We start from the raw sequence: 14140 nt of genomic DNA, 5'->3' as shown, positions 1-14140 counted from the left end.
TGACTAGACCTGTTTAGGATTGGTCTCCACATGACCCAATATTGTTTTTCCCGTGAAGGTTTCAGCTTCCTCCAGGAATTTGCATTGCCCATGAGATATCTCACTACCTTTGCATCTTTCTTGGTATCTCTTCTATTCTCCTTCAGGGAGCAGTTGGTGGCAGCTTTAAGAATTCCCCAGAAATTTCACTAATCTCATTAATTCTCTTTTAGCATTTCACAACGCTCCTCTGAGGATTTTCCTGAGCAGAAACTGCCAATCAATTTCAATTTTGGCTGATCAGATTGATAGTTGACTTTTTCAATACAGCCTAGATGAAATATTTGGAAGGGGGATGACAGAGCACACTAATGTAAAGTCTCAGATTCAAGAGGTGGACTCTTATCTTGTCCTCAATTACAGGAACATTACACTTCATTACAGGAACAGACAGTCCTGTATGGGAAGGAGGTGGGGAGGAGGCAGCAGCTGTGGCACCCTTTCAGGAAGTTGGTCCTTCCTGCTGCTGGCCTGCCTGGCACTGACAGTGAGCACACCGCATGGTTTTACTCACTGATCAGCTGATTGGCAGGGGGGCGCCTTTAGATAGCCCGGCAATGTGGTGCTCAACCGGCTTCAGGGCATTGAAATAGACGTGGGGTGGGGAAGGGAGGGAGGAGGAAGCTGGTGAGTGGGCAAACTAAGTGTTTGCCTGGGGGGGAGGGGGAAAGGCCAAATTTGGCATCTTTAACAGACTGCATTAACAAGTTGGTTACCTAGCTTTTTCCTATTGTTGCTTTCATATATTGGCCTAATAATGAAAATATTCCAGGTCACTGGAACTCGCCTGTGTTCTAATATTGATGAGCGTGAACAATCTTGCTAAAACTTTTAATTGAAGACTTTCAGAAGCTTCCGTCTCTTGAGAATTTGCTAGCTGGAAATTCCAGCATGTCTTTTGGAGAGGCGAGTCTGTAAATAGCTACATAGTTATTTGTCTGCGATCTACTAAGAGAGCAGGACAGAAGAATCAATAATGGCCTTGCAAGACACTTTGGGAAAGAGAGTCGCCATCAGATTCACTGCCCAGATCTCATCGGAGTGACTGTGTTTACTCTACTCAGTGCCAAATTAGATGTCACGCTGTTTCTAGATTGGAGTCCTCAAGACACAATTCAGCTTCCCTACAATCGCACAGCAGCTTCAGAAAATGTGAGACTGATTTCCCACTAGTCTTACCTCGCTCTCACTTTCCTCTTCTCAGCGGGGCTTCTGTTGGATTTCACACAAGCTGTTCCGAGGCTGCAACCCACTCCGCCTCTTTTGCGCGGCAAACAAGATCCTCTAAAACTCAGACCATTCTCCCACTAGCCTTACGCTACTTTCACTCTCCTCTTCTCGGCGGAGCTGCTGCTGGATTTCGCACAAGCTGCCCCGGACCAACGAGTTGTTCCGCCTCTCTTCACGTTTCCTCCGCAGCAGGTGGGATCCTCTGAAAACCAGTTTTTGTCTGGCGTGGAGGGAACTTGAAAAGGGGTGGGGCGACTCACCGAATTGGGGGAACTCGTGTGAAATCCAGCAGCAGCCCTGCAGGGAAAAGGAGCAACGAGACCGGAACAAGGTGAGTGGGGAATCCGTCCCAGTTTCTGTTTGCCGCACGAAAAACGCAAAGTTGGTTGCAGCCCCAGGGCAGATAGTGTGAAATCTGACGGAAGCCCCACGGAGAAGAGGAGAGTGAGAGCGAGGTAAGACTAGTGGGAAATCTGTCTCACTTTTTAGCAAATAGCAAGCCTTTATTGGCATAAAACAGATTTAGCAGTAAAATAGCAATATAAATAATATAAAATCCTAGATTATAAAATACATAGGGAGCTAAAATACATAAAATAAGTAAAATATATATGAGTCGAATTTAGCCAAATTAAATAATTAAAAGATAAAATGTGGTCATTCCAGAATCATTCTCTGTCGTATTTCCATGGCCTGTTGGAGAAATCTAGCCACCATTAAAGTTACCTCAGCGCAAGTGTCATTTAAAAGTTTGTGGACTTTGCCTGAATCGGCGCAGCCCAACATATCTGCTAAGATATCTTTCAAGTATATACTCAGTTTTTTTAAAAAAAAAAAAATCCGGGAGAGCTTGATTTGCCCCGGAACTGTGGTGTGGTGTCTCCTGCCTCCTTCTGAATTATTTTCTGTTCTGAAACAACCAGGGGAAGTTATTTCCCCCTTTTTGCATTCTCCCAGGGGTTGTTTCAGCTTAGGGAATACCGAGATGAATCAACCCCCCCCCCCTTTTGAAAGTGATGTTCCCCACAGCTTCTGCGTGTCTATGGGGAAAGTGAGTCAGTATAGAACAGCTAGTTTGTAACGGCTAGTGTGGCCCTCAGGAAAACACACACGCTAATTAGGAGTTTAGCAAGGAGGAAGTCCAGAGCTTGCAATTTGCTACTTTGCCAGCTCCTCTTTTCCATAACAGGAGGACTTTGAAATGGAGAGTAGGCGTTCCAGGGAGCTCAGTCAGGGAGAGTATGCAAGCAAGCTTTTTAGTGCTTGCTTACCCACTGCTTATGGTTTTTCAGGTCCATCTGGCTAGCTGGCTGCCGTTGGATTCAGAACTGTGGATTGGTTGCGACCGCTGAATGATCCAGTAGAGTTGTTCTGAACCTTTGATGAGCTGAAAGACCAAGTGGGAATTCAAGTCTTGAATGGTAACCTCCAGCAAACTGAAGTTGGTCACGTTTCTTTCACAGCACTCTGGGCTTTTTTTTGTAACAGGAACTCCTTTGCGTATTAGGCCACGTATTAGGAGAGCCAGTTTGGTGTAGTGGTTAAGTGTGTGGACTCTTATCTGGGAGAACCGGGTTTGATTCCCCACTCCTCCACTTGCAGCTGCTGGAATGGCCTTGGGTCAGCCATAGCTCTGGCAGAGGTTGTCCTTGAAAGGGCAGCTGCTGTAAGAGTCCTCTCCAGCCCCACCCACCTCACAGGGTGTCTGTTGTGGGGGAGGAAGGTAGAGGAGATTGTGAGCCACTCTGAGACTCTTTGGAGTGGAGGGCGGGATATAAATCCAGTATCTTCTTCATCTTCTTCTTCACACACCCCTGATGTAGCTAATCCTCCAAGAGCTTACAGGGCTCTTCTTGTGTGGCCCACTGTAAACTCCAGGAGGTTTGGCTTTGTTAGCTTCCCACTATTTGGTTATTAATCCCCTGAAAAATAGTATTACCCAGGTAAGTGTTCTGAACAATCTGTACTGGTTATGTGTCTCCTTCCAGGCACCATTCAAAGTTGTTCTTACCATTAAGACCCTGAATGGCTTGGGAGAAGGGTATCTGTAGGACCAGGTTTTCCCATTCTACGCAGTCTGCCAGTTAATATCTGCTTCTCAAACTCTGATGTTTCTTCCCATGTCTTCAGCAGTGCCGGATTAAACCCCGTGAAGGTGCCTAGGCAGTCAAAAGTCTCAGAGGCCCCCATGCAAATTATCTCAGAGTTGGAGCACCTGCCCCGCCACCTGTGACAACTGCTGCAGCCTGCACGCCCCTTCTCAAAAGCCCCATTGACAAAGCTGTGGGGGAGAGGCAGAGAGAGGTAAGCTTGGTGATGACCCCAGCAGCAGCCGCACCAGGCAAGTCAGGCAAACAGTGGCTCAGTTGCTGGCTGCGTGTGCAGGCTGGGAGGGCTGAAAGTAGGGGAGCAAATGCGGGGGAAAGGCAGCCCGGGGCCCCTAACGGCATGAGGGCCCATAGGCCAGTGCCTACTTGACCTAATTGTTAATCTGGCCCTGGTCTTCAGAGGTCAGGTGGGTGGTGCCTGGAGACAGGGCATTTTTTGTTGTGGCCCCCTCCCTTTGGAATGCCTTCTCCTTTGTGGTTTGCTTGGCACCTACTTTTGTACAACAACTTTTGTTCAGGATCATTTCATAGAAAAAGAGGTGTCAGAGCTCATTTGCACAACTCATTTGCATAATTCATTTGCATATGCCACTCCCCTTTGACATCACCGGAAGGTGTACTAAATTCTATCAGCTCAGCATCTACCTTAAAATGCTACTTGAATCATCATTGTCATCATAAGACCTTACTCCCATCATACTTTTAAAATGACTTTCTCCTATGTGTCCACAGTGGCATGAAGAAGATTTCCATCTGTCTGCTTGATATGTTTTGATCATTTGCCTTTTGTGTGTGTGTGTGTGGGGGGAGATATTAGAAAGTTTAGAGGTTCTGGAGCTCTGCTCCTGTGAGCTCCTGCCGAAAATGAAGGTTTGTTTCTTTTAAGTCCATGATGCAGCCATATATTGGATCAGACCCTTGGTCTATCACAGTCAGTATTGTCTACTCATACCGGCTCTCCAGTGTATCAAGCAGAGAGAGGTCTTTTACATCACCTACAAGCTCTTTTTCTAGCAGGAGCTCCTCTGCATATTAGGCCATGCCTCCCTGATATAATCAATCCTCCAAGAACTTAGAGGGCTCATAGAGCAGGGCCTTCTGTAAGCGCCAGGAGGATTGGCTACATCAGGGGGGCGAGGCCTAATATGCAGAGGAGCTCCTGCTAGGAAAAAGAGCCTTGCCTACCACCATATCCTTTCACCGGAGATACCAGAGATTGAACCTGAGACCTTCTGCCTGCCAAGCAGATGCTCTACCATTGAGTTACAGCCCCTGAATGGTCTTGCCTCTGTTTAATGGGTAGTTTTTTACACTATCTGCATTTTAATGGCTTGTTTTTAAATCACTTTTTTTAAAAAAAAATGGAAGTTGCCTTGAGCAGGCCTCTGAAGAGCCAGTGTGGATGTAAGTTTGCTTGGGGTATTGTACAACACTAACATACTGTCAAATTCTTTGCCTCCTTTCCGCTTTTTATTCATCCGCTCATGCATAATACTTTTAGCCTAGGAAAACTTCAAAAAATATGAAGAATCAGCAGTTCTACAGAGACAATTTATAAAGCACAAAAGAGTACAGCTGGCCTGTTACTTCGTTTACCCCCAGCAGGTATGCTAGCAATATACTCTTTAAAAAAGGAAGCTCCTTGTCTTTGCTCAGGAAAAATAACCCCAGAGCAAACTAAGTTATGCAATAGCTCACAACTTTCAGGCCAGTAGCTCACGAAGTAGAATTTTTGCTCACAAAACTCCATAGCTTAGAGGGAACATTGTTTGGGAACACCGCTTTTTCAGCATTTCTTTTCTTGTGCAGACAAAAGTACTTTCTAATGAGCGTGTGCAGGTAAGGGCCAAACTTTGCCACCATGATACGTTCTCTGTGTGTTGTCCACTGTACTTTTTTTGAATTGCCTCCTTAAAAGGGACCAAAAGAGGCTTACAGCATCCTTTTCTCCTCTGCGTTTTCTTTATAACAGCCTTGTGAGGTAGGTCAGGCTGACAGTGTGTGTGACAGGCCCACGGTCACCCAGCAAACTTCCACAGCAGAGTGGGGATTGAAGCCTGAGTCTTCCGGTTCCCCTCACATCACTCTGTGCTTAACTACCACACCATGTTGGCATCAGGTGTCTCTCTCAGCCTTCAGGCTGTTGATCACTGCTGCAGTACAAGTAGGGCCCAATCCTGGACCAACATTCTGAGCCATGTAAGGATGGGGAACTCATCCCAAGCTCTCCTCATCTACTTAGTCCCATCCAGGCCTCATTTTGGGCAGGAGTTCACAGGAGTGGAGCTCTGGAACCTCTAAATTTTATTGTGCTCTTTCTTTCTTAACCCCACCCCCTCCCCAATACTTGCTTCAGGGCTCCATTGCTCAAACCCACTGGGAGAGCCAGTTTGGCGTAGTGGTTAAGTGTGCAGACTCTTATCTGGGAGAACTGGGTTTGATTCCCCACGCCTCCATTTGCAGCTGCTGGAATGGCCTTGGGTCAGCCATAGTTCTTGCAGCAGTTTTCCTTCAAAGGGCAGCTTCTGGGAGAGCTCTCTCAGCCCCAGCTACTTCACAGGGTGTCTATTGGCGGGGGGAAGGTAAAGGAGGGTAAGCTACTCTGAGATTCCGAGTGGAGGATGGGATATAAATTCAATATCTTCTTCTCTAAGATTTGACAAACTTTCTCATATTTCCCCCCACAAAAAAAAGGGAAAATAACTAAAACATATGAAGCAGACAGATGGAAATCTTCATCATGCCACTGTGGCCACCCACATAGGAGAAAGTAATTTATAAAGTAGAATGGGAGTAAGGTTCTATTATGACAATCCTAATTCAAGAAGCATTTGAAGGTAGATGCTGAGCTGATATAATTGAGTACCCCTTCCAGTGATATCAGGGGTGTGTGGCATATGCGAATGAGTTGTGATAAGGAGCTTTGAAACTGGTGACTAGTGACAGGGCCTTTTCTGTTGTGGCCCCTTACCTTCGGAATGACCTTTCCTTTGCGGTTTGCCTGGCACCTACTTTGAAGTCTTTTAAACCCCAAGCTTTAAAAAAAAACACCCAACTTTTGTACCAAAGGTTGTTTGTTTGTTTTAATTCTACGTGAACACGACTATATATTAAATCAGACCCTTGGTGTATCGAAGTCAGTATTGTCTACTCACCTGCTCTCCAGGGTATCAGGTAGAGCGAGGTCTTTCACATCACCTACCATCATATCCTTTTCACTGGAGATGACAGAGGTTGAACCTGAGACCTTCTGCCCACAAAGCAGATGCTCTACCACTGAGCCACAACCCCTGAATGGTCTTGCCTCTGTTTTATGGGTAGTTTTTACCAGTGGTGGAATTCTAGCAGGAGCTCCTTTGCATATTAGGCCACACACCCCTAATGTAGCCAATCCTCCAAGAGTTTACAAAAAAAAAGAGCCTTCGTCTGCATCACTCCATCTTGTGGTCCATTTCCAGGTCAGGTGAGCGTGGGATGGAACTATATTTTCTTGCCATCTTCCAAGACATGCAGGACTCGGTGTGTATCCCCTACTCTTGTTACTGGAGACTGATGCTAGTAAATCTAACAATCTGATCTGTTTACTAGACCTCTGGTTTTCTGTAGGAGTCTGGTACGAAAACACTGCCTGAAGGGAAAAATGGGTTTTTAATATTAAAGGATCTGTTCTAAACTTTGCTGCTGGGCTTGGCCCTTTGTGTAAGCATCTCCCTTTGATATGGCGACTCCTTTGGAGAAATGTCTTTATGAACAAAGAAAACCACTCCATCATATTAAATAACTAGCTTTTATGTTTGTAGCTATATTCCCCCCTCTCCCAACTTGAAGTAACTTTATATATACCACCAATGATGCCAGTAATCTCAATCAAATGTTTGCCTGTTTATGTTTGTCACTATATGTAGCTACAAAAATGAGCAACTGAGAGCCGATTTGGTATAGTGGCGTGGACTCTTATCTGGGAGAACAGAGTTTGATTCCCCACTCCTCCACTTGCACCTGATGGAATGGCCTTGGGTCAGCCATAACTCTTCCAGAGGTTGTCCTCGAAAAAGCATCTGCTGTGAGAGCCCTCTCAGCCCCACCTATCTCAAAGGGTGTCTGTTGTGGGGGAGGAAGATAAAGGCGATTTTGAGCCACTCTGAGATTCAGGGTGGAGGGCGGAATATAAATCCAATGCCGTCTTCTTAATCCAAATAAGAGCATATTCTGATAAAAAGAGGCCCAAGTCTCAGTCTACTGCTGTGTTGTGGTGACTGTATGAATAACTGCAGTAATTGCTTCATAGCTTGAATGGGAGTCGTGTCCATCCATAGTTAGTTATCAAGCATCTGTTATATCACAAGGTATAACTAGTGGATTCAAGTAGTTCTCTAAAGAGCTTTGGGTGAAAGCAGGCCTCATTTTGGGCAGGAGCTTACAGGACCTGGCCTGCGTGACTGAGACCTGGGTGCAAGAGGGAGACACAGTGGCCCTCTCCCAAACGGTTCCCCTGGGTTACTCAGTCTTTCACCAATCATGGACTAGTGGGCAGGGGGGAGGGGTGGCTCTATTCCTATGAGAGGCTTACTCTTTTAGGGCTCTCCCGGCCCCGGAGATCAATGGTATTGAATGTGCTGGTCTAGCGTGGTATGTTGAGGAGGGGTTGGCAATTTGGCTGGTGTACCGTCTGCCTAATGCACCAGCCAGCGCCTTACCATCCCTTATTGAAGCCGTAACAGGCTGGGCATTGGAGTACCCAAGGCTTGTGATCCTGGGTAACTTCAATGTCCATGCTGATGATGCGGCCTCTAGTCAGGCAATGGACCTGGTGTCATCCATGGCGACACTGGGACTCTCCCAATTTGTTACATCACCCACTCACCAGGCAGGGCACATGTTAGATTTGATCTTTGCAGCCAGGGTTATGGTGGACGATATAACTGCAGAGGCAGTGCCATGGTTGGACCACTTTGCCCTCAAGGCTCATGTGGATGCTCCACCCCAAACCCGTTTGGGCAGCGAGCTTATTTTGGCTCGCCCGCGGAGTCTGATGGACCCAGAGCGATTCCAAACGGCTCTACGGGATCCCTGGCCCCCTGGCGACTCTCTCAATGATCTGGTTGACTCCTGGCATGGCCGGCTCTCCAGAGTTATTGAGGAGATTGCACCTCGACGCCCTCTGCACCCCTGCGTTAAGCTGGCCCTGTGGTATACCCCGGAGCTGCAACAGCTGAAACGAGGACTCAGATGGTTAGAGAGGCAATGGTGGTGTACACGGGATGAAGTGACTAGAACATCTTATAGAGAGTTTATGAGGTCCTATGAGATGGCAGTCAAAGCCACAAAGAAGACTTACTTTGTGGCTACGATTGTGTCTGCAAATTTGCGCCCGGCGCAATTGTTTAGAACAATTCGGAACCTTACAACACTGCCACAAGGCAGGCAAAATGCTAAGGAATTAGAGATAGGCTGTGAGGTTTTTGCAATTTTTTTTGCAGACAAGGCCATGTCACTTCGCCATGACCTCCCCACCACATTGGATACAGTATGTGAACTCGAGGCCCCGTGCCTGTCTTCTGGTTCAATCCTGGATCACTTTGACACACTCAGCTCGGAGGAAGTTGACAGAATTCTTTCTAATGTGCGCCCAACAACCTGCGATTTGGATCTGTGCCCCTCCTGGCTAATTAAAGCTTGCCAGAGAGAGCTTAGGTGTCCTATATGGGACATCGTAAAAAGATCCCTCTCAGAGAGTCTCTTTCCAACTCCTCTTAAAGAGGCAGTGGTCCGCCGCCTCCTAAAAAAGATTACATCAGATTCGGCTGAATTGGCACATTACCAGCTGGTCTCAAATCTGCCCTTTTGGGGCAAAATTATTGAGAGGGCAGTGGCGTTACAATTGCAGCTTTCTGGATGATGCTTCCATCCTAGATCCACACCAGTCCGGCTTCTGCCCAGGCCATGGGATGGAGACTGTGCTTGTCGCCTTCGTGGATGATCTCCAGCGGCACCTGGATCGAGGCGGTTCGGCCGTGCTGTTGTTGTTAGATCTATCGGCTGCGTTCGATATGGTCAACCACTGGTTACTGAGCCGCTGCCTCACCGGCGCAGGGATTCAGAGGCTGGCCTTGCAATGGCTTTCCTCTTTCCTTGATGGTCGGGGACAAAGGGTGGCGATTGGGGGAGAGCTGTCCCAGAGATACCCACTGAATTGTGGGGTGCCTAAGGGGGTGGTGCTCTCCCCGATGTTGTTTAACATCTACATGTGCCCCCTTGCCCAGATTGCCCAGAGGGCAAGCATTGTGAACTTTCTAGTTGTTATAATAGTCAGATTATAGAATGGCTACTAACCATGAAATAAATTCAGGCACATCAAAGTAGCAAAATCACTCCATTGCTTCTTTCGCTTTTAATAACAAATGCAAGAATGTCCTCTTTGAAGATAAGACCTCCTGGGACTCATTCCCAGGCTCAGCGAGGCCTGGACCCAGGAAGAGCCAACCGCAATAGAGATAAGGAAGTTAGAGTGTGAATTTCACACGTGAATGTAGAATTGTTTATAGAACCTTTGATGTGCCATTTTAAAGCTTCTGTTGTCACTAAGTATCAGTTCCAATACCTAGCTCAACTGAGCCACATGGATTATCAATAAACCAAACTTTGTTTCAAAAATCCAAGGACTAGTTATTTTGAAATCTCATACTTAACACACCAGTATGCCGATGACACCCAGCTCTATCTACTGATGGATGGCCGGCCTGGCGATGTCCCAGAAAATCTGGACCAGGTGCTGCAAGCCATGGCAGGCTGACTCAGGCTGAGTAGGTTGAAGTTGAACCCAGCGAAGACAGAGGTCCTGTGCCTGAGCCATGGCAGCCTGGGAAGAGAAATTCTTCTACCGGTCTTTGATAGATAGATAGATAGATAGATAGATAGATAGATAGATAGATAGATAGATAGATAGATAGATAGATAGATAGATAGATAGATAGATAGATAAATTTATTGTCATTGTTCTCCACAAAAAGAGAGCAACGAAATGAGGTGCTCTTCCACAAACATACCAACACATCAAACACACATATTCATATTCATACCATTTTAATACATCTAAAACCATTAAAACCATTAAAACCATTTAAATACATCTAAAACAGATAAACATTCATAAAACCATTAAAACCATTAAAACCATTTAAATACATCTAAAACAGATAATCCTTCATAACCCTGCATTTAACCTAACCACAGCATTTGGATAGAAACTGTCCTTAAATCTGTTTGTCCTAGCCTTCAACACTCTATATCGTCTACCTGACGGTAAGATCTCAAATAGCAAATGGCCCAGATGTGAAGGGTCCCTTAGGATCATTTGTATCTTCCTTTTACATCTCATATTATACAGATCCACCAATGAGGGGAGAGAACATCCGCAAATCTTTTGTGCTCTTCTCGTCACTCTTTGGAGCACCCTTCTCTCTGCTTCCGTGCAGCTCCCTAACCACCTGCAGAGGCAATAAGATAAAATGCTCTCAATGGAACTACGATAAAAGGCAAGCAGCAGACTCCCTGACAGTTGTAGTGATCTTAAGAGTCTTAAGTAGTATAGTCGTTGCTGGGCCTTTTTCTCTAGAGCTAAAGTATTTGCTCCCCATGTTAGATCTTGTTTCATGGTAATTCCCAGAAACTTCCATTCTGTCACCTGTTCTACCATAACACCATCAATAAACAACGGCTGGATGTCCAAACTACTCTTCCTGTAATCCACTATAATTTCCTTCGTCTTATTTATATTAAAAATAAGATTATTTACTTTACACCAAAGGGACAGCTGTTGAACTTCCCTTTGATGGTGTGCCACTGAAAACAGGGCGCAGGGTCAGGAGTCTGGGGGTGCTACTGGAGCCTTCCTTGTCAATGGAGGCCCAGATAGCAGCCACTGCTAAATCCACCTTTTTTCATCTGAGGCGGGTGAGGCAGTTGGCTCCCTTCCTGAAGCGTGATGACCTAGCAACAGTGATCCATGCAACAGTCACCTCGAGGTTAGACTACCGTAATGCCCTCTACATGGGGCTGCCCCTGTGCCAAACCCGGAAACTGCAGCTAGTGCAGAACACGGCAGCCAGACTGCTAATGGGACTCCCTAAGTGGGAGCACATACAGCCTAGGCTGTGGGAACTGCACTGGCTGCCAATTGTGTACTGGATTCATTACAAGATGCTGGTTATTACCTTTAAAGCCCTATATGGCCGAGGACCTGCCTACCTTAGGGACCGTCTCTCCCCATATGTTCCCCAGAGAGTACTGAGATCTGGCTCGCAAAATCTGCTGAAAATCCCTGGGCCAAAGGAGGCCAAATTGAAAACGTCAAGGGAGAGGGCCTTCTGAGCTACAGCTCCCCACTGGTGGAATCAGCTACCAGAAGATGTGTGGGCCCTATGGAGCCTTAACCAGTTCCGCCGGGCCTGTAAGACCATCCTCTTCCAGCAGTAATGTGGAATTACTATACCATCGCCATGCAAAACTATATTATATTAAGATCGTAGCACCAAATTAATCTGTGGTTTTGAATTGTCGTTTTAATTGATGGTTTTAATGTAATTGTATATTCAATTGAGGGATAACTGTTATATAATTGGGGTGTTTTATTATTGTACTGTTGTAATGCCGTATTTTATGTTACGTAAGGCGCCCTGAGCCTGCTTCGGCGGGGAGGGCGGGATATAAATTAAAAATTATTATTATTATTTTATTTATTAATATGATGTATATGTGGTCTTAAATATGTCGGCATGTCCACAAGATCTATAAGAACACGAATAATAGAACACAAATCCACAATTAGAAGGGGCATGACAGAGACGGCTCTTGTGAGCCACTTTAACGGAAAAAAAACGTGCTTACGGGAAGATTTCAGATTCATGATTTTAGAGACAGTTCAACATCATAGATATAATAGAAAGAATGTCCATTCTTCACTTTTGAGAAGAGAATCCTTTTACATTCATCGCTTACAAAATATGATGCCCCACGGACTGAATCAACAAATTGATTTCAGCTGTTTCTTGCAATTGACATGCGGTCCCTTTAAACATTGAGATAAGTTTCAGCACATTAATGGAAGCAACTTGCAGTTGGGTTAAGACGCAAACTGATTGAAGGCTTGATGCCATGTCGAGAGTGAGGTTACAGAAAACAGATTGGTAAGCACATATGGTTACAATAAAATACTCGAACAAAAATTTAAATAATGAAAGAAACGTAGTCTATTGTAATTAATTATTTCGCTTCTGGTTTTTATTTTTAGTACATGAAATAAAAGAAATTGTAACGGAATGAAGGTATTGTATAAAATAGTTTATTGGAAATTGTTGTAAATACATAATATCTATTGTCTGAAATAATACATTTAATCATTTCTGTAGAGATTGGAATATTGATTAAAAAATAACAACGTGGCATCCGGATATTATTCGATTGAAGGTCAGTCTGTAAATGAAATTGATATGAAATTATTATTATCATTAATTGTATTTTAAACTATTAATTATGGATACTGTTCTGTTGTAGAAACTGTGAAATGGAGTAATAAAGAACTCAGGGTCTCCGTCTGGGACTGAGTGGGCAGAACTATACTGCACGTGCAAGTGATAATTCTTGAAGAGGCTAGTGTCGAGTTCATTATATTATTTATACAGTAAAATGAGTCCCCAGCTTGCTCGGGGGGAAAGTGTCAATGACTGGGGAAGGCCATGGCAAACCATCCCGTAAAAAGTCTGCCGTGAAAACGTTGTGAAAGCAATATCACCCCAGAGTTGGAAACGAATGGTGCTTGCACAGGGGAATATGAGTGAATCGTGTGATTTTACCGGTTGTGAGCCACTCTGAGCCTGCTTCGGCGGGGTGTGTGGAATATAAATCCATTAAACCTTAAACCTTAGAGTAAACTTGCAGAGGATTGGGCTGGAAATCCTGCAACCAATGACACCCAACTGTATCTGTTGATGGACGGTTGGCTGGACTCCGCCCTGGATATTTTGGCCAGGGCTTTAGAGGTCAGGGCTGCTTGGTGACAGCAGAGTTGACTGAAATGAAAACAGGGCAGGGCCTGCCACTAGGCAAGCTAGGAGATTGCCTAGAGCACCGGCCTTCTGGGGGTGACATATTGGGTGCCCCCCATTTGACTCAGTAATGTTATCAGTAGGAGGGGAAAGTTAGCTTTGCCTAGGGTGCCAGGCAGTCTAGGGCTGGCCCTGAATGAAGTCCATCGAAGATGGGGATCCTGTGTCTGGGTTGGGGTGGGCTGGGATCAGGAATTTGACTCCTGACCTTTGGTGGGGAATCATTAATACCAACGGTTAGGAGATTAGGCATGGTCTTGGATGCCTCATTTTCAATGGAGACTTTGGTCATGGCTATTGCCAGATTGGCCTTTTATCATCTTCAGCTGGTCAGACAATTGGTTCCCTATCTCTGCTCCTGAGACCTGACCACGTTTATCCATGCAATGGTCACCTCCAAGCTGGACTATTGTAATTCGCTCTGTGCAGGGCTACCCTTAAATTTGAGCCAGAAACTCCGCCTAGTGCAAAATATGGTGGTGTGCCTTCTGACTGGGAGGTCTGTGCAAATGGACATTGCTATGCCAATTGCGTTGGCTTCCAGTTGAGTACTGGTTCAGGTTCAAGGTGATGGTACTAACCTTTAAAGTCCCATGTAACCAGGGACCAATGTCTCTGCAGGACTGCTTCTTCTTTTTTTCCCCCAATAAGTAATTTTAT

The sequence above is a fragment of the Heteronotia binoei genome, chromosome 3 (genome assembly GCF_032191835.1).
Source record: "Heteronotia binoei isolate CCM8104 ecotype False Entrance Well chromosome 3, APGP_CSIRO_Hbin_v1, whole genome shotgun sequence".
In the NCBI taxonomy this organism is placed as follows: Eukaryota; Metazoa; Chordata; class Lepidosauria; order Squamata; family Gekkonidae; genus Heteronotia; species Heteronotia binoei.
Note: the sequence above shows the minus strand (reverse complement) of the source record.